Here is a 19897-nt window from a genome sequence, read left to right as displayed (position 1 = left end):
GACTGAGGTTAACATACACTGCTCACCTTTTTTGGACTATTCGGAGATCTAACTTCTTCTCTTTACAGAAAGCCATCAGGTTCTTTCCACGGGAGTCCTCCATGATTCCTTTCTTGTACTCAATGGCATAGCTCTTTCTTTTTGTACTCATCTTGTCTGGGCGGGGGGGGGTTAACTGAAGACTTGCGCGACCAGAGTAGCAACACAAAATGGTTCCAGTTATGAAGTGAAGACACTACCAGAGCTACTCGTTACCATGACCGAGCACTTCCCACGCATTGTCTGTACTTTGACCGATCAAAAGTACACCCGCATGGGTTTATGGGCCCAGGATCTCAACTGTCAAGTGTGAGTGATGATTAGGTTACAGTAAGAATCGGAACTGGGGCTTATTTTTGGTGTAGAGCTTATATTATGAACACCCTGGAAAAACCATGCTAGGCCTTACTCTCTGGTTAGGTCTTATTTAGAAAGAAATACAGTACATATTATATATATATATATATATATATATATATATATATATATATATATATATATATATATATATAAAATTAACTGCGGTGGTGGTGCTGCGGTAGCATTGTCGCCTCACAGTTAGACGTTGTCCGTTCGATACTCAGAGCATCTTCTGTGTGGCGACATGCGTGAACGGGCGTTCCTTCATTGAAGGTTGTGCGTTAGGCCCAGCAAGCCAGCACGTAAAACTCTACTGCCAATCATTAGTGGACCGGAGTTCCGGTGTGGCGACCCCTAACCGGGAAAAGCCGAAAGACACAAACAAACAAACACATACATACATGGGTCCCATGCATTTTACTGAACGTATGTTTGTCTGACAAATGCAGGAGTGCAATTTAATGTTAATGGTGTGGATGTCCAAATGGTGAATATGTCGATGGTATGGAATGTCAATATTGGTAAGTGGGTTTGGGGATGTGAAAGTGCATGTGTGTATGTGCGTGTATGTGTGTGTGTCTATGCATGTGAGTTAGGGTTAGGGTCAGGGATGGGTGAAGGATAGATGCTGTGTGTGTGTGTGATTTTGTGTATTTTAGGGTAAGGGTTAGGTTAGGGGATGGATGTAGTGTTGTTTTTATGTATTTGTGAATATCTGTATCTATGAATATCTGTATGTCTGAGTATGTCTTGTATAGTAGCAGTGTTGCTGGAAGGTTTTAATGATGTTAAGGTATAGGGTTAGGGTTGTGGATAGGGGCAACATTATGATTAGGGTTAGCAACCATTACTATGGTGGTTCATTGCTACTATGATATGGCCATTGTCACTGCTAACTGCCACAGGAAGTGCTAATCTGCACTCGTTGTAGTTAATGACAAATCAAAACTATGGAAATTAGCCAACAATGAAGTCTTGCCTCATTGAGGTTATTATATCTACATCACAAAATACCACTTTATGGAAAGAGGGTCTGTTTAGACCAGCCCAGCTATTAATGCAAGCAGTGGGGTTATTTATGAATGCCTAGTTTTATGCCCCCTATCCCCAACATTTGCACTTTCCACAATATTAAGCCTAACTGTAAATCAGGATATACACCGATCCACTAATCTAAGTCTAAAAATAAAGACAGCTCTAAAGGCAAACCTAACTCTAATGCAAGGTTGTACTCTAACCATAATGGAAACCAAAAGTTCAGTCCTAATTGTATTTCAAACCTCAAATCTGTTATTAAGTTATGGACTAGTATATGAACTGTTTCAAACACATTTGAATTAATAGCTTTTTATTCTCATTGCATTTTAAGCAATCAGAATTTTCATTCAGTGCAGGATCCTGCAAAATGAAATTAATCAGAAGGACTCCAGGAAACTGTTGTCAACAAAACTTCAGCAAACCAATTATGTGATCTATAAGATTTCTTATTTTCTTACCCAACGAACAAGGACAGCCATTGGAAAAGGAGTTCTCCTTTCTCAACTTGGCTTCCAATTGTTGCTTCTATCACAAAAAAATAATTGCCACACTCCAGATGATCTCTAACAGGATCATTACAAACTCAAGTCTCTGTGAGCATCACTGTATCACCATAGAAAAAGCCAAATGGCTAACCTAAATTTAGGACCAGAACTCTACAGACTAATCCACCTGTACACATTTACTCCCCTTGCAGCTAGATTTCATGAAAAATAAAAAAACTCCTCATACAATCTACTCAATAGCCACACCAACTCCCATTACTCGTACATACAAATCTACAACACTGCACATGCTTTCTCCCCTGAGGCACCTACTCTTTTGCAAGCACTCTTCACCAACATTAGAGGAAATCAAGTTATTCCAAATTCAGAATGCTACTCAGAAAATACTTTTTCATCCAAACCAAATGCTCCTGCTTTAACACTGGACATGTTACCTAACCTACCTCCTTTCTGAGTCTCTTCTCCTCTCTCAAGAGTTACTGAGGACTGACTAACCTTGCAAACTGATGTGTATATTGTACATGACACTGTGCTTGACTGTACTTTGCACGGTGCTTGTTCACTAGAATATATATATATATATATATATATATATATATATATATATATATATATATATATATATGCAATTTTTTCTATATAACTAATCTGAACTACACCAGGGATGAGCCTGAAATTGGTCAGTACTGATCACTGCACTACCCTGGTAAACAAAGATGAACAAATTAATGAGCAAACAAACATGCTGATGGAATCTTGTTCTCCTTTCAGCTTTTTCCCAGTTAGGGGTCACCACAGCACATCACTTGTCCATTCATGATTGGCAGTGGAGTTTTATAGTGTCAAGTTGCCAGCCCAGCACCCAACCTTCCACAGAAGGAACACACACCAATTTGGACTGTTCAATCCAGCTACAGCATGTCTTTGGGATGTGGGAGGAAACCAGAGCAACCAGAGAAAACCCACACGACCACAGGGAGGACATGCAGACTCCACACAGAAGGCACCCCAGCTGAGTATTGAACCAGCAGACCTGTTGCTGTGAGGCAACAATGCTAACCACTGCACCACCAAACATGCTGATGGGATCATTTTACATTTTTACATTTTATGGAAATACATTTTTTGGTAACCACAACCAGAAGCTTAATTATTTTTTATGCAATGGCTATATTAAATGCACTCACTGAATTAATATTCAAATCCCAGTGAGCATGTTTAATTTTTGCCCATTAAATTCACTAAATAATGATAAATTGCTGCTATTTGAAAATGATGGAACACAAGGACAAATACACATAAACACCTTAGCAGACCTGATTCTTGTGATGTTTTTGATTAAGTGTATATGCCAAATGGTTGGTGCTAACATCAGTGAATGTTAATAACTCAGAAAGGTCTGCACTGCTTTGTCTGACTTTTATCAACATGTAAAAAGCAAATGGAAATGTTACTTGATGAAAGTTATGTTTCCAAAAATATGTAAGTATTAATTTTTGTAAAGTACAATCTGTCTTCAAAATTACAAAAAATATATCATTGGCAATTGCCCAGAGAATTTGGTTGCATATTTTAGAAGGAAAATGTTAGCTTATCTGAACTTGGATGGAAAAGCAGGAAATATGTTTATAAGCTCTGACCAGTATTAGCTACAAACCTTGTCTAATTGAAATAGTGCTATGGAAATATATCATGGGGGGTGAAACATTTCTGGTATACTTGTCAAAACTTACATTATGCATCTGCTAAATGAATAAAAATAATGGCAAATAAAAGAACCTGTGCACCACTTAGGCATGTATTAATAAGGCTCAGGATCTCTATCCAGCCATGCTGAACTGGTCATAATGTCAGTAACATATAACTAAATGTTCATATATTCGTATCTCAGCATGTGTCTCAGAATACACAATGTATAACTGTAGGCACAAGCGTATAAAATGTTCTGTCAGAATAAAAGCAAATTTAAATTGCAGATTCAAAAACATGTTAGAGTCATTACAAATGTCAACCTGTCCAACGGTGTTGGCAGGTGTTTATGGCATATGCATAATCTAGTATTATTTTCTTCAACATTACTGACTGAGGGCAAGTCAATCTAAACAAATGTAGAGTTGAAATTCTTGCTTTTTTGCAAATAAACCATGCCTATCATAGTGTTAAAAATAGCGTTAACTACACAGACTCCATGCATTGTTAATTACAGGACTGTGCACACATATCTTTTTAAACCACACCGATGTAAAGATGATTGCTATTGCATACATCATAACTGTATACTGCATTAGCGTGATATTTGTACACACATCAGTACTGGCAAATCGGTGTTAATGAGTGATACTGATTCCACAGCAGTAATGTGTTATTGTGATACCTGCTAAATCATGCTGTACTTCTAATACTAGATAACACCAGCTCACCTTTCTCATGTCCGCATAGTTTCAAAAGTCAGTAGTTTTGTTGTTAGTACTTTTCTTTCGTTTTTTGTGTTGTTTACTAATGAACCATGAGTCTTACCAAAACAATTTTAAAAGCTACAATAAGTATGCATTTGCATAATAGGCTATACAATTGTTCATATTAAAAAAGATTTTCTAGAACCCTCATTATGATGTTATTGGAATGTGCATAATAATTCCATCATTTTCATCACAAGACATAGCTCTATAATGTTGTAATAAATGCTTATTGGAGTATAAGCATGAACATTAACTGACTTTTATATACAAAATATACAGAAGGTTTTTCATTCACTGGTTACCCACTTTGTTCTGTTTCAGGTCTTGGTGAACCAGATCCTATTCAGCATTCACTGGGTACAAGGGAGAAAAGCTAATGGATGGGGTACCAGTCCATCACATCATGTAGACCTGCATTCATTCTCATGTGGCACAAATATTCACCTAATAAATATCTTTGTGATGTGGCAGATACATGGAGGACATGAAAGCTCTGAAACAAGACTCACAGTTGAGAAGCAAACTGAGAACTGAGTGCTCTGAGGTGACACCATTAACAGCTATACTATCACTGGCACTCAGCAGGAATTAATGCATTATTTAATACCTCATGACTGAATCATTTTTAGTGTTATGTTTTACCTTATTTCTGCAAAGTGCTTATTTTCACAACATGCAGTGCTTTAAACGTTATGTCATTTTACTATTTATGATCAGTTTTATCAAGCGCTTTCCTGAAGGCAAGTAGAAATGTAAGAAAGAAGGAGTTAAAGTATTTTAATAAACATTTGAAAGCTCATTTTGCCACAGCTAGTTAACTAACTCTTGATTAGATCTCAGCTGTGCTTCAGTTGAACACAGTTCAGTAGCCATATACATTACTAGATCTGAAAAATATCTCAGAAAAAGACAACTAAACTAGCGATTAACTGTTCACCTCATATCCATTAATACACAGTTCAACACATTGCATAGCACGGCACAAGGTGGGTTACTGGTAATATCTCTAATTCACAGATTCAGGATATGGAGTTGAGTGCTATACTGCAGTCACTTTCCTGTGGTTAGTTCAGTTAGTTAGGGCAGGGGACTAATAATGACAAGGTCATAAGTCAGATCTCATATGGGACAGGTATTTTGCATGGCAGAGCAGAGGATTAACGGTATGAGCTGTTAAGGAGATGTCTCCTGTGGTCCAAGGTTTGACTGCCTCAGCCTCTGTTTCTCTTTTATGTGATTCTGATCAAGTCTCTTATCTAGACAGTGTACAGGGGCAATTGGATACTGGAGCTAGGATCCTGAATGGTCTGCAGCATCTGACCTAAGAGTCTATGAATAAAACAAACATTTAAATGAGAAACACAGATTCTAATCAAAATCTACTTTGAGGTTTTAAACAACGTACATTTTTCCTGGGCTTTGTTGTTAAATTTTGGGTGAAGCACCAAGTCAACAGAAACAAGGGTATCATATCCAAACACATTTTTATTTGTGGTTGAGAAATAAAAGGTAGCTTATGTGCAGCATTGTGTCAAATGTTATTTAAAGATATTGTACATGTTGTGTTAATTCACTGACCTGTTGAGAAGGTATACTTCAATAGTCAGAGTGTTTCATTCCATGACTGACTGCACCAGTTTAGTTAAAGTACTCATTCTTAATCACACAATCTACAAGTGAAGACTACAGGATGCAAAGTAAGAATAGTCTTATTAAGGTTGCTAACCAGGAATAGCCCAAGTCCAGTATGCTTTACTCACAAACATTGCATTAGATGTGCATTAACGGTTCTCAGTCTCCCACCACAGCTTCTTTAAAATCACATAAAGCTGTCATATTGTGAAAGTACTCTTAAAATGCTATTGTCTTCCATTTGATATACTTTATCTATGGTAATATAACCAATGGAAATATAACTTTATCATAAACCAGTATTTATATTGATTATCATTTTCTTCTGGCTGAAAGACACATATGTGATCTATAGTAGTTATAATTCATTTTTATCATACAGAGTTGGTCCATCTGTCCACTTTATTCTGAAAAATGTGATAAAATGTGGTCACTGCACTATGCTCTATATGAAAATTAAAGCATTTTGAGTAATAGTCCAAACACTGCGATGTACCTACCATCAATAAACAATTAGGAACCCCCTTTGGTACTGTAGAACTATAATTCTTCAAAAATCTCTTTGCTAGACTATCCCCCAGATTTACAAAGACCTGTAGAATGTGCAGGATTAGTCTAAGAACTATTTTCGGCAATATGGCCAACATGCGATCCAGGAACAAGCTCCCGGGACGTGCACGTGAGCTCTTAGACTATTCCTGCATGGACTGAGCTCCTGTATGCAAATTGCCCTCAATTGCAGATGAAAACCATGCAAATGATGGTAATATGTGATCCAGGAAGCTGGTAGCTGTCCGTGCAGGATGAGTGCAGTGTGCAGAAATGTACTCCGTTAGTAACTGAGTACATTTCTGCAATCTACAAAATGGAGCTATGACAGCTCCAAATAAAAGCTGCATATCATTGAGGAAGCAATCCAATGGCCAAGTAGAAGGCCATTGGCAATGCAAATTGTTTAAAAAAAAATTAACTTTTATTTTTTTCGCCAATCTCGCCTGTTTAAGCATAGGGCAGCGGCATGCAAACGGGATTGGGGGAAAATAATAAAATAAACCTAAAATAAGCATTCTAACTAAAATCAGTATTCTGCCATGCAAGTCAATGGCAGGCAGAAGTCAACCTGGCCAGTGAGTAGTGGTTGCTAAGGGGGGAGGCTCAGTGTGGGACATGTAACTATGCATTAGCAGGCAATCCTATGCAAATGAGGGAAAGGTTAGTGAATCCCAGATATTCCCAGGGTGTGAGGCAGGTCCCAAGAATGTAAGAGTATAAATAGATGGGTGCAAGACTAGGATATAATCTTGGGGGTGTGTGTCATTCATACTGTAAGTAGATTGGAGACCTGTGGCTCGGGATTGCTCCTAGCTTAGCACTGCTAAGCTAGGGCTGTGTCTAAACCTGCCTAGCTCTCTTTACAAAGTGTAAGCAGTGCGCATCAGGTTTTACAGGAAAAAAAAGAAAGTTAAATCAGGAAAAAGCAGCTCTGTGCACATTTGAGCACTCTGTTTGCACGGCGCACACATGGGCTTAAACAGGGAGCCAATGGGAAGGGAAAACAGCATTAGGAAGGTAATCAAGGAGAACTAGCTTAGCTGACAGGTGAAATGTATCAGAATCAGCCAATTACACATGCACCAGAACAGCCCAGCCCAGTACACCACTATAAACTATGCAAACTGCCAGAAAAAAAGAGGTCATTGTTCCCCTCTACTCATCACTCATTAGACCCATTATAGAGTACAATGCCCCTTTTGGTATGTACCTCACAAGACATCTACAACAACTGGAATGGCTGCAGAAATACAGCACAAAGAGGATTACTGGCCTCAAACAGATGCCCCACGCAGACCATCTCAAAAAAATCCAGCTTTACTCTGTCGCATATCGTCTACTCAGAGGTGATCTCTGCCTAACTTACAAAGCTATGTCAAACCCAGAGCTGTTGGACATGCTCCAATTAAAAAAATCCCAATCCCTCCAAGCTACACGCTCTATGGACCTAAACCTTGTCACCACAATAAACAGAACATGCCAGGGGGATAGATTCCTGTCCCAGAGACTTCCCATACTCTGGAATAAACTACCTATCTATATCAGACAAAGCTCCTCATTAGTACTCTTCAAGAAATATCTTGATGATTGGATAGGAAATGGGAAATTCACCCCGAGGATCACCTCTGTGGCTCTGCTCTACAGTGGCACAGGAAAATAATTTTCTTGGGTGGCAAATGCCAGGGTACCTTTTTGGCTGGGCTTGTATAGGCCCCAGGGCCAATAGCCTAGTACCTACCTATGAACCTATGAACACCTTTCCCCCTTGTTTTTTCCCAAAAACCCTGCACCGCCAGTGTATACAGATGGGGAAATTTTACAAAACGAAAGCAAGAGAAAAAATGTTAGGGGCTGCTTTTGCTATCATAAATCAGCAAGTGCAAGAGGCTGAGGGTGGTGAGGATGGGAATGCTGCTGACCAACCCACAGTGAGGAGACAGAGAAGACTGTACAGACCCAGGGTAACCTACCAAGGGCTACATGAGCTTTAGATAGTGGAGCGCTATAGGGTGGACAAGGACCTCCTACAGCAAATTGTTGAGCTGTGACGGCCATGCCTGACACAGAACTAACAGAGGGGAACCAAGCCCAGTGGATACCAAGGTATGTGTAGGCCTAGGAATACTAGCTATTGGTATCTTCCAAAGGCCAACTGGGGATATGATGGGAATTTCACAGGCATCAGCATCCAGGGTACTCCACCAGTTCCTGGATGCCATGTCAGCACATGTCAGTGAACACGTATATTTCTCCATCACCTGTGAGGTGTTTGCCAGCAATATGCGTCTCTTCCACCAAATAGCAGAATACCCTGAGGTGGTGGGTGCAATAGACTGCATGCACATATGCATTAAAGCACCACCAGGTGAGCGGGGTAGGGTCTACATCTACTGCAAGGGCTTCCCCTCCATCAACTGCCAGGTCATGTGCGATAATGAATGTGTGTGCTGGCTGCCCTGGAAGCTACAACGATTCTGACATCTGGCATTGATGCAGCTGTACCAGACATTTGCCAATGGGGACACCCCATATGGTCACCTAGTGGGGGATGCTGGATATGCACTGGTGCTATGGCTGATGACACCCATCAGAAATGCACACGCATCCGAATAATAACTCCATAATGAGGCACACGCACAAACACAAATCATAACAGAGCGTGTGTTTGGGATGCTCATGTCATGGTTCCGGTGCCTAGACACATCCGGTGGAGCCTTGCAGTACTCATGTTAGAAAAATATGTATTAATGTGTGTATGCTTAATGCCAATTAATAACCAAGTATTTTAATACGCTTTTCATTCTATTTTTCATGCACTGTATTTTATACAAAATTGAGTTTCATATGAGACTGAAAAAGATGCTTTTTCAAAACTGCAGTATGCTTTCTGAAACTTGCAAGTTGCCCTCTGACCTAGTAACTGCTAGCACAGAAATATTCATGTTTATGCCTTTTGGAAATGTACTTGAGAAGCAGGTGCTTACCTGCTAGGTCAGGAACGAATGAATGAACAATACTATATTCTGTAAATGTAATGATTTTAAACAATCAGCTCTGTTCGAAGCATGAGTACATGTGCAGCTGCAGTAGCTTAGAGATAAAGTAGACAAAGGATTATCAGAGAAATGAACTGCTAGCATTGTGCTTGAATTAGCAATAGTACCTTGAATGGTAACATAACATGTATCTAACTAGGAGTAATCAAGGCCATGTTGTTTTCCTCAGGAAGTTTCACATAAAAATTGATAAACCAGCAGAAATTTATGGGAATGATGGTCAACAGATGATGATGAAAAAGGTGGTAATCTGTTACGTCAGCTTGGTAGGACATAACTAGTTTGAGAATGTATAAAAATGAAAGTATTTCCTGTTTCTGGTTAGACAAACTCTGTAATAGCACATTTTTGTCTCCTTGCTGCAAGATTAATGTGCCTTAACCTGAACCTACCGTGTTTTGATCATTTTTAAAGTATATTTTTCCTTTGACAGTTTGGTCCTTCGGACCGGAAAGTACCTCTCGCTCTAGGCCTAGGTCAGAATTGGGCCCAGTGGCATGCATCCGTTCGGAGAAGAGGCCAAATCGGCTCTTCTGTTTTGAAAGACCTCCGACTGAATTGTCGTTCGAAAGAGGCCAACCACTGTTTCTGATCTTGGATTGGAGGACGAGTCAATGATCTGGTGGATCAACTCACGGAGGGTCAGGTAAGGAGGAATTACCTTATTTCTGTTTTAAGATCAGGGACTAATTGCAGTACTGTTTTTTGTAAGGCAGATTTGCATGTGCAGATCAGGGACAGAAAAAGGGGTTACTGTTTTTGTCATAGATCAGGGAAACAGAATAGGTAGGCAGTTATTCTAGATAAACTGTGAAAAGGTATAGAACTGTGGTACCACATGATAAAAAGGGTTACGTAACAATTTACAGCTTAGCTAAGGCAACAATGGGAAATCAGTGTACAAAAAGGTCCCGAGACCCACCCCTAACTGAAGACGTGAAGTATATGCAACTACAGCGTGCCGACAATGTTAAGTATTACACAAAATGGGTTGATAAGTATAAATTCGATGGCAATTTAGATAAACTAGCACTTATGAAACTTGTTAAGCAATTAAAAATAGATGCAAAAGGTCAACTACAAAAGCAACGACAATTAGGAGTCCCTCAGGCACATAGGTGGCTTGAGGAAGCAAATCACCGGGAACAGAGAATAAAGAATTCAAAAGCAATGTTCTTAGACAAAGAAGATAATAACTTGGTAGTAGCAACGGCCCCTCCTTCGCCCCCTCCGCTTCCTTTACTGGAATATGGAGTGGGTGGTCAAGCTGATCCACCTCCGCTATATCCAACTGTTTCTACAGCATTAAAACCATTTGTTAGGGATCCTATCGAGACAAGGTCTTGAACACGCGACTTGAGGAGGGAGATTGAATTATGTGAAATAAATAGAAAATCACAGGCTATGAGTGAAGAAGAGATATGTCCACTCATAGAAGTACCAAATCCTCAGGCAGGACAGGCAGGACAGGATCTGACTCTTTTAGTTTATAGGCCGGAAGATATCCGGAAAGCCACAGAGGGAATTCCCCATCCGAAAGTGAATTTTCGAAAATTTTTAGAAGACTTACAGGGTATGAGATTACGTTATCATATGAATGGAGAAGAAGTAGAAAAAGTAATTAGACAAATTGTAGGTCCAGATTGGCACATGATCAGTGGCGACTGGAATCCTCGTGATGCACAACTTAGACCACTCCCACATACTAATGCAAAACTGGATGACAGAGTGAAAGGTCTGACAGACCGAATCTCTGAAAAATGGAAGCCTAGGGCAGATTGGACTTGCATTAATCAGTGCATTCATCAGGAAGGTGAAACAGTTGATAGATATTATGCTAGATTGTTAGAATGTTTTAATAACCACTGCGGAATGCAGATACCAGAAAATCAGACAGAAGACTCCTCATATGAACAACAGTTAAAGAATGCATTCTTGAAGGGTAGTATAACCCTCATTAGCAGCTTTATTACAAAGCACATGGTAGATCATCGAACGAGTAGATTGCAGCCATTACATGAATATGCTAGACATGCAGAGAGACATTTTAATAGTAAAAAGAAAAAGAAAACTCAAGTATTTTTGGCAGAAGATGGGTCAGAAGTATTTGTAGTACAAACTGGGAGAAAGGGTAAGAAAAATGCCCAGGGAAATAAGCAATCTGATAAGCGATCAGAAGATTTTGAAGAAAGAAAGAAAAAAGGTGAATGTTTTAAGTGTGGAAAAAAAGGACATTTAGCAAGGGATTGCAGGCTAAATAAGAAAGTGACTACAGAAAATAAGGAAGATGAGGAATGACTATATGATAGTCAGGAATCACTGAATGAAAATAAGCAGGAAAAGACAAGTGCAAATATGATAGCGGGAGTAGAGGACGTGACACAAGGGGTAGAGGATGTACATGAATTCGCAGACATTGAAGAAGATGAAATTTTGGACTTAGCTTTATTGAGCTTAGAGCTTTGCTTAGCAGACACAAAACCAGAAGTGACGTTTCTGGTAGAGGGGAGAGAAGTCAAATTTTTGTGTGACTCAGGGGCTTCACGGACCCTGATACACCCTTCCAAATTACCGGAAGATTCAGAATCACCAGATTATATACTAGTGAAGGCAGCTAATGGACAGCTGTATCGGGAGCCACTCTCCCATGACATAACAATAACAGACCCCATTTCAGGGATGACCCAGAGAAATAAAATTGTGGTTTCTGCAAAATGCCCAGTAAACCTTTTGGGTAGAGACTTAATGCAGATATTTGGCATAGCCGTAGTTCCAACCATGCAGGGTATGGAAGCACAGCGACAAATGGATACTTTTGTAGTGCGACCGGAGGGTGAGACATATTATTGGTACAGCCAGGACTTAGTTACGACTGGTCCAGGGGCAGTAACTAAAGAACTGATGAACGTAGCCATCAGTAAGTCCCCCTCCCTTGACACTGGCAAACAGCATTTGTTGCATTGTACTCTATATTACTGTAATAGACCAGGACCTGATAAAGAGTATGAGCAGGAATTGTTTCAGAACCACGCAAACAGACTAGTGTTACGAAATTTGTACTGGGATGCAGAAGGAAACAGTGTAGTAAGCTGTTCATTGCCCCAGGAATTTTTAGCACTTTACAAATCTAATTGATTGCCACATGTTAGCTTAACTAAGAATAGAAATTTGAAATGGGCAGACTTAGGTGAAAAAGTCACAAGGTGGGAAAAGCAGACAGAATTAGAACTCTCCGAACAAGGAGTACAGAAACAGAAATTGAATTGGATCACACAGACACACCCAGCTGTACACTCAAAGGCTAGTGAGAATAGCTGAGTATTACTCTTATTAGAAGAAGAGGAAAAAGCCTTGCAAAGCATACCAGACATTCTCTGGTCAACCGGGAAATCAGATGTAGGACTTATACGAACAGCAGGACCAGTTATTATTACGCCAAAGTCAGCATTTAGACCTCAGAAGAGACAGTATCCCTTGAGAAAGGATGCAGAGATAGGAATTAAACCTGTAATAGCAGCCTTACTTAAGGAAGGAGTCTTAATAGAGTCCCCTGATTCACCATGTAATACACCTCTATTTCCTGTCAGGAAAGCAAATGGGGAATGGCATATGGTCCAAGATTTACAAGCTGTGAATAATGCAGTTATACCCAGGGCACCGACAGTGCCAGATCCACATACCTTACTGAATGATTTAAAGCCTGAACAAAAATACTTTTCTGTGGTAGATATTAGTAATGCATTTTTCTCGACACCAATACACCCTGACAGCCAATATTGGTTTGCATTTACATTTCAGGGAAAGCGATATACATATACGAGATTACCACAAGGATATTGTGAAAGTCCAACAATATTTGCACAAGAAATGGCAAGCAACCTGGCGGGATTTATCCCACCAAAAGGTAGTCAGATTTTACTTTATGTAGACAACATTCTGCTGGCAGCCCCCACCCAGCAAGAATACAAAGAGGACACTATAGCATTATTACAGTTTTTAGCTACTCAAGGTCACAAAGTAAACAAGGACAAACTGCAACTTTGGAGAAAACAAGTTAAGTACTTGGGATATGTAATATCCAAAGAAGGTAGAATATTAGATGAAGATAGAAAAACAGCAATATTTCAGGCACCTAGACCAACTACCAAGAAGGAAATGATGTCCTTCCTGGGAACTACTAATTTTTGTCAAAGCTGGATACCAAATTATGCTTTGGAATCTGCTCCGCTGGCTAATTTGATATTCAAAAAGCCAATGGCAGCACAGGATTTATTACAATGGACACCAGAAGCAGAAGCAGCTTTTTTCAAGCTGAAACAACTGATAGCATCATCCTTAGTTTTAGGATTACCAAATTATCATAAGCAATTTATTCAAACTGTAGACTGTAAGCAGGGTTATATGTTATCAGTATTGGCACAGCAGCATGGGGACAAGAAACGCCCCTTAGCTTACTACTCATCACAGTTAGACCCAGTGGCGCGGTCCCTGCCCCACTGTGTACAAGCAGTAGTTGCAGCTGCAATGGCAGTGCAGGCTTCGGCCTCAGTAGTGTTAGTCTACCCTCTCACATTGAGAGTGCCTCATGCAGTCGCAATTATTTTACTGCAAGAAAAAGTAGCATATCTTTCTCCTGCTAGACATCTTTCCTGTATGACTATACTGTTGATCCAACCTCATATGACAATTGAACGATGCACAACTTTGAATCAGTCAACCTTGCTCCCAACCCCTGCAGATGACAAACTGCACTGCTGCCTGCAGGAAATTGAGCAAAAGACTACCTAGATAAGACCTTATGGATGTTCCCTTGGATAATGCCGAGGTGACGTACTATGTGGACAGCTCGTGCAGGAGGGGTCCTGCAGGACACATTCTAGTGGGGTATGCAGTCGTTTCTGATACTGAAACTTTAGAAGCAAAATCTTTACCACACAATTTATCTGCACAAATGGCAGAGTTGATTGCCTTGACAAGAGCATGTGCCTTAGCAAAAGGTGAAAGTGAACATTTATACTGACAGTCAGTATACTTTTTCTACTGCACATGTTTTTGCGCAGCAGTAGAAAAACAGAGGAATGATAACATCTACTGGTAAACCAATTAATCATGCGCAATTGATTTTAGATCTATTAGACTCTATTCAGTTACCTCAAAAAGTAGCTATTTGCAAATGCGTAGCTCATACCAAGCAACAGGATAGGATTTCAAAAGGTAATGCAAGGGCTGATACAGCTACGAAGCAGGCAGCTTCAGCCACAGAAACTTTTCTTTTGAGTGAGGAATTACAACCCTCTGAAACTTTAGATTTAGAAATGTTAAAAACAATGCAGACACTTACTACAAATGTAGAAAAACAGAAGTGGATAAAATGAGGAGCAATCCTTGAGAAGGGACTGTACACCTCCAGGGAAAAGAAACCAATCTTGCCATCTAATTTGTTTAGATATGCAGCGTTGTTGAGCCATGGGCAGAGCCATGTCTCAACAGGGGGGATGGTACAGTTAGTGAATCGAGTGTTTACAACCTATGGATTTACAAATTACACAAAAAATTTTTGTGCAGCATGCCATGTTTGTAACAAGCATCACGCACAAGTGGCATTGAAGCCTAAGCAAGGGAGTTTCCCTACACCACCATATCTGTTTCACACTATTTGTATGGATTTCATAGAATTGAATAAATGCGAGAATAAAAAGTATTGCCTTATCATTATAGATATGTTTTCCAAATGGGTAGAAGCCTTTCTGACTAAAAATCCAGATGCAGCTACTGTTGCAAAGGTCCTTGTTAAAGAAATTATACCCAGATTTGGCATACCAGAAAAGATTTATAGTGATAACGGTACACATTTCGTGAACCAAACAGTACAGCAACTTAGTCGTTATTTTGGGATGTTGTTAAAAAATCACTGTGCTTACCACCCCCAGTCTGCAGGGTTAGTAGGGAGACACAATGGGGTGTTGAAAAACAATCTTAGGAAGCTGATGACCGAGACACAGAAGAACTGGGTGCACTGTTTGCCTTTAGCACTGTTGAGCATGGGAACTGTTCCAAATGCAAAGGGATTAACTCCTTTTGAAACTTTGTTTGGGAGGGCATACTATACACCTCAGTGGAAACCTCTCATGTCTGCAGAGTAAGAGGCTGACAGTTCACTTGCAGGGTATATGAGGCGATTTTTGAATAACAAACTTTTACAGTTAAATTTTGTTCAGATAAAGAACAACCGAAATCGGAAGCACCAGTAGCCCCAGGCACTTGGGTCTGGGTGAAGATTGTGAAGCAACAGAATTGGAGTTCTCCAAAGTGGGAAGGACTGTACCAGGTACTACTGTCGACACCCACTGCAGTCAAGATCGCAGAGCGAGTTCCTGGATTCATTCGACGCACTGTAAACTGGTTAAGAACTTTGAATTGGACAAAAACTTTGTTACTGTTATACAACAAGAACATAATGGCCAGGTACAGAGTGAATAGAGACATTGAGCAACCTCAGAAAACTTGTATGATCATTTTAATAGTTATGCTAATCACACTGTTCTTTTTGTTGTGGCCACTCCTATTTCCTGCCACAAAAGTTGAACTGATTAGACGTAATGAACCAAACATTAGACTGGCATCCGAACTGTAACACTTATCAGGCAATTACACGTGTGTATGCTGAGACTTTTAATTTTTCGAGCTGCTGGGTCTGTACGGCCATACCAACAGCATACGGGGGTTTATTGATGACTGCTATCCCCCTAGGGGTCAATGAGACCTGGGAAAATCTGTTTTTTGACACAGTTGCTATTAAAGCACATGATAAAGTAGCACTGTATTTGCCTGTGACACAAAAAGGGATTGTATGTTTTTACAAAAATGACACCATCCAAGTGGGATGGAGTAAGTGTAATGTTACAGTACAGTATAAATGTTATAGAAAACCAAACGATTTGAGTGGATCTTGTAGTACAGATTATGACTCATTTTTGAAATCTATGCATAACACTCTTGATCAGGTACAACGCAATCCTGTACTTTTTAAACAGTTATCTGTAATAGATAGGAAAATGTTTCATGCAGGGCAATCATTTTGTAACAAAGTAACAACTAAGGTAGAGGACTGTTTTTTTGTGTGTGGTAAAAAAACATATAAATGGTTACCTGAGAATTGGTCTGGCAGTTGTTTTTTGGGGTACCTGGTTCCGGCCATCCGACACACTGCAGTTTTGCCTCAGGGAAATATTCTAAATACCCGAGATGTAACCAAAAAGATTGTTAAGAAACCTGAGAATCCAGTGGGACGAATTGAAGCAGGCTGGAAAGACCATCGCGATGTGGGAAACAAACTTGTGCACATGGACTCGAGTGATGCTGTCATATCCTGGGCAGGTATATTACCTGCATATGGTGCAGTTAAATCGATATGGGATCTGCGAAAACTGTCGAAACTTCTCAAAGTAATGAGTAATGAGACTTTTTCCTGCTCTTGAACTGATAACTGATGAACTGAATGCCATGAGAACTGTAGTACTTCAAAACCAAATGGCTCTTGACTTCACCCTAGCGGCGAGGGGTGGGACTTGCGCTTTAATCAAAGAAGAATGCTGTGCATTTATTCCTGACCATCAGCATGAAATTAGTGATCATCTCGAGGTGATTCAGCAAGTGTCGGCCATGACCAAGCCAGGCCCAAACCCTCTGACAGACTTTTTCCAGAATGCATTTGGGGGGTGGGGTTCCATTTTTATGAACATATTGATTGCCATTGGGGTAGGATTACTCCTAATAGGAGTTTGTGTTTGTTGTGGAATCCCCTACATGAAGAGATTAATCAAATAATTCATAGATATATCCGTATCTGAGACTATGTATCAAAGTACTGAATTTGAAGAGCTGCTAGAATGCGAAACACTTTCATAAAAGTTTAAACTGAATGACTTTCTTAACTGCAAATCCTGAGTGGAAGAGGTTAGGAAAAGAAGCAAACTGTTTATTCTTTTTTGAAAATAAAATAAAAAGTATTAACAGGAGGGAAATGTTAGAAAAATATGTATTAATGTGTGTATGCTTAATGCCAATTAATAACCAAGTATGTTAATACGCTTTTCATTCTATTTTTCATGCACTGTATTTTATACAAAATTGAGTTTCATATGAGATTGAAAAAGATGCTTTTTTAAAACTGCAGTATGCTTTCTGAAACTTGCAAGTTGCCCTCTGACCAAGTAACTGCTAGCACAGCTATATTCATATTTATGCCTTTTTGGAAACGTACTTGAGAAGCAGGTGTTTATCTGCTAGGTCAGGAACGAATGAATGAACAATACTATATTCTGTAAATGTAATGATTTTAGACAATCAGCTCTGTTCGGAGGATGGGAACATGTGCAGCTGCAGTAACTTAGAGATAAAGTAGACCAAGGATTATTAGAGAAATTAACTGCTAGCATTGTGCTTGAATTAGCCATAGCACCTTGAATGGTAACATAACATGTATCTAACTGGGAGTAATCAAGGCCATGCTGTTTTCCTCAGGAAGTTTCACATAAAAATTGATAAATCAGCAGAAATTCATGGGAATGATGGTCAACAGGTGATGATGAAAAAGGTGGTAATCTGTTACGTCAGCTTGGTAAGACATAACTAGTTTGAGAATGTATACAAATGAAAGTATTTCCTGTTTCTGGTTAGACAAACTCTGTAATAGCATGTTTTTGTCTCCTTGCTGCAAGATTAAAGTGCCTTAACCTGAATCTACCGTGTTTTGATCATTTTTAAAGTATATTTTTCCTTTGACAACTCACTAACGACATGTACCCAAATTTTCCTTGTATGTGCCATGCTACACAATATGATCCTGCAGAAACAGCTGCTGCAGGAACAGCATGGGGCAGGGCCACACAGCCCCCCATCAGTGCCAAGGCCTGCACAGGTGCAAAGTGACTCGGAGGAGGAACAACCTGAGCTTGCCCCAGTAGGCAGAAGGATGTATGCCCAGTATGCCCTGGCCTTGGCAAAGAGGCAATGCGTAGCACATGCACTGATACAGTAGGGACCCAGGGAATGACACCTCGCTCCAACTCACACATACAGTAAAAGGGATGCCAAACATGACACTACTTGTGCTCAACCATGTGTATGGAGTGTATTATGTGCATCCAACATAGGCAGCCCTGCAGCACCACCCTCAATACTGGGACACCCACAGGGTAAGTGACTCACACATGCCAGTTGGGGGGGGCACATACCCAACAACAGTCACAGCCAGCAGGATAGGTGTAGACAAACACAAACAAATGCTGTACTATGGCCTCTGAATGAACCCAATGGTTAACCCCTACACCAGGCCTACACAGGCAGACTACAGCAGGTCAGCCAGTTGGATGTAAGTTGTGAAGGCTAGGAAGTCAGAAACTAATATGTAGGTAGTTAAAGCTAAGATCTGTAGTACACTGGTATGCCTCTAGCCAGCATGATAGGTAAGACTACAGACTGAAATGGTGTACCCAACATACCAGTACAGTCCTAGCAAATGTGTAAAAGTGTAAGGTGTGCCCCACCGTCCTACATACACTTATAGTAACAGTCAGGTGTGCCCCCCCTGTGTAGAAATGTAGAAACAGTCAGGTGCTGCCCCCCCACTATGCAGAAATGTAGCAACAGTCAATGCCAAATGACCAATGTATACCCTGCAGACACAGCGTGCTACCTGTCGGTGTACATCACAAAAGTCAGCACCGCAGTACAAACTACCTGGACTTGATCCACAAATGCAATATAGATGGCCCTACTATGCATGCTCACACACTTAGAGGAATGAAGGCAATGTCAGTCAACAACATACTGAAAGGCCATACTGGGCATGCTCACACACTTAAACACATGAAGGCCATGTCAGCAAACACCAGTGGACCAGACATATTTGGCAATTGCAGTTCTTAGTGCAGACACATGTCAGTATGCACCACACCTGCCTTACACACACAGTGGAAAGGAATACAGACATATATGTAAGGACAATACACTATAATAAGCCAAAGGTAGATGGACATAGATGTGTTGAAGAGGGTGACCCTGACAAGGAGGCATCTGGGCCTGTCCCACCCAGCAGACAGCCAAAGGGCCCCAAACACATGAGATGCAGGTGTCACTCACTGCAGATACTAGCCACCAGTATCTTCCAGCATGACGGCATGTTGCATGTGCCAGCTGTGCAACATGACTGCATAAGGAAGTAGTCACCTAGTAGCTGTGTACACGTACCTGT

The sequence above is a fragment of the Protopterus annectens genome, chromosome 1.part2, assembly GCF_019279795.1.
Source record: "Protopterus annectens isolate FY-2018-M chromosome 1.part2, PAN1.0, whole genome shotgun sequence".
Lineage (NCBI taxonomy): Eukaryota > Metazoa > Chordata > Ceratodontiformes > Protopteridae > Protopterus > Protopterus annectens.
The sequence above is the reverse complement of the archived record's forward strand: the minus strand, read 5'-3'. Positions refer to the sequence as shown.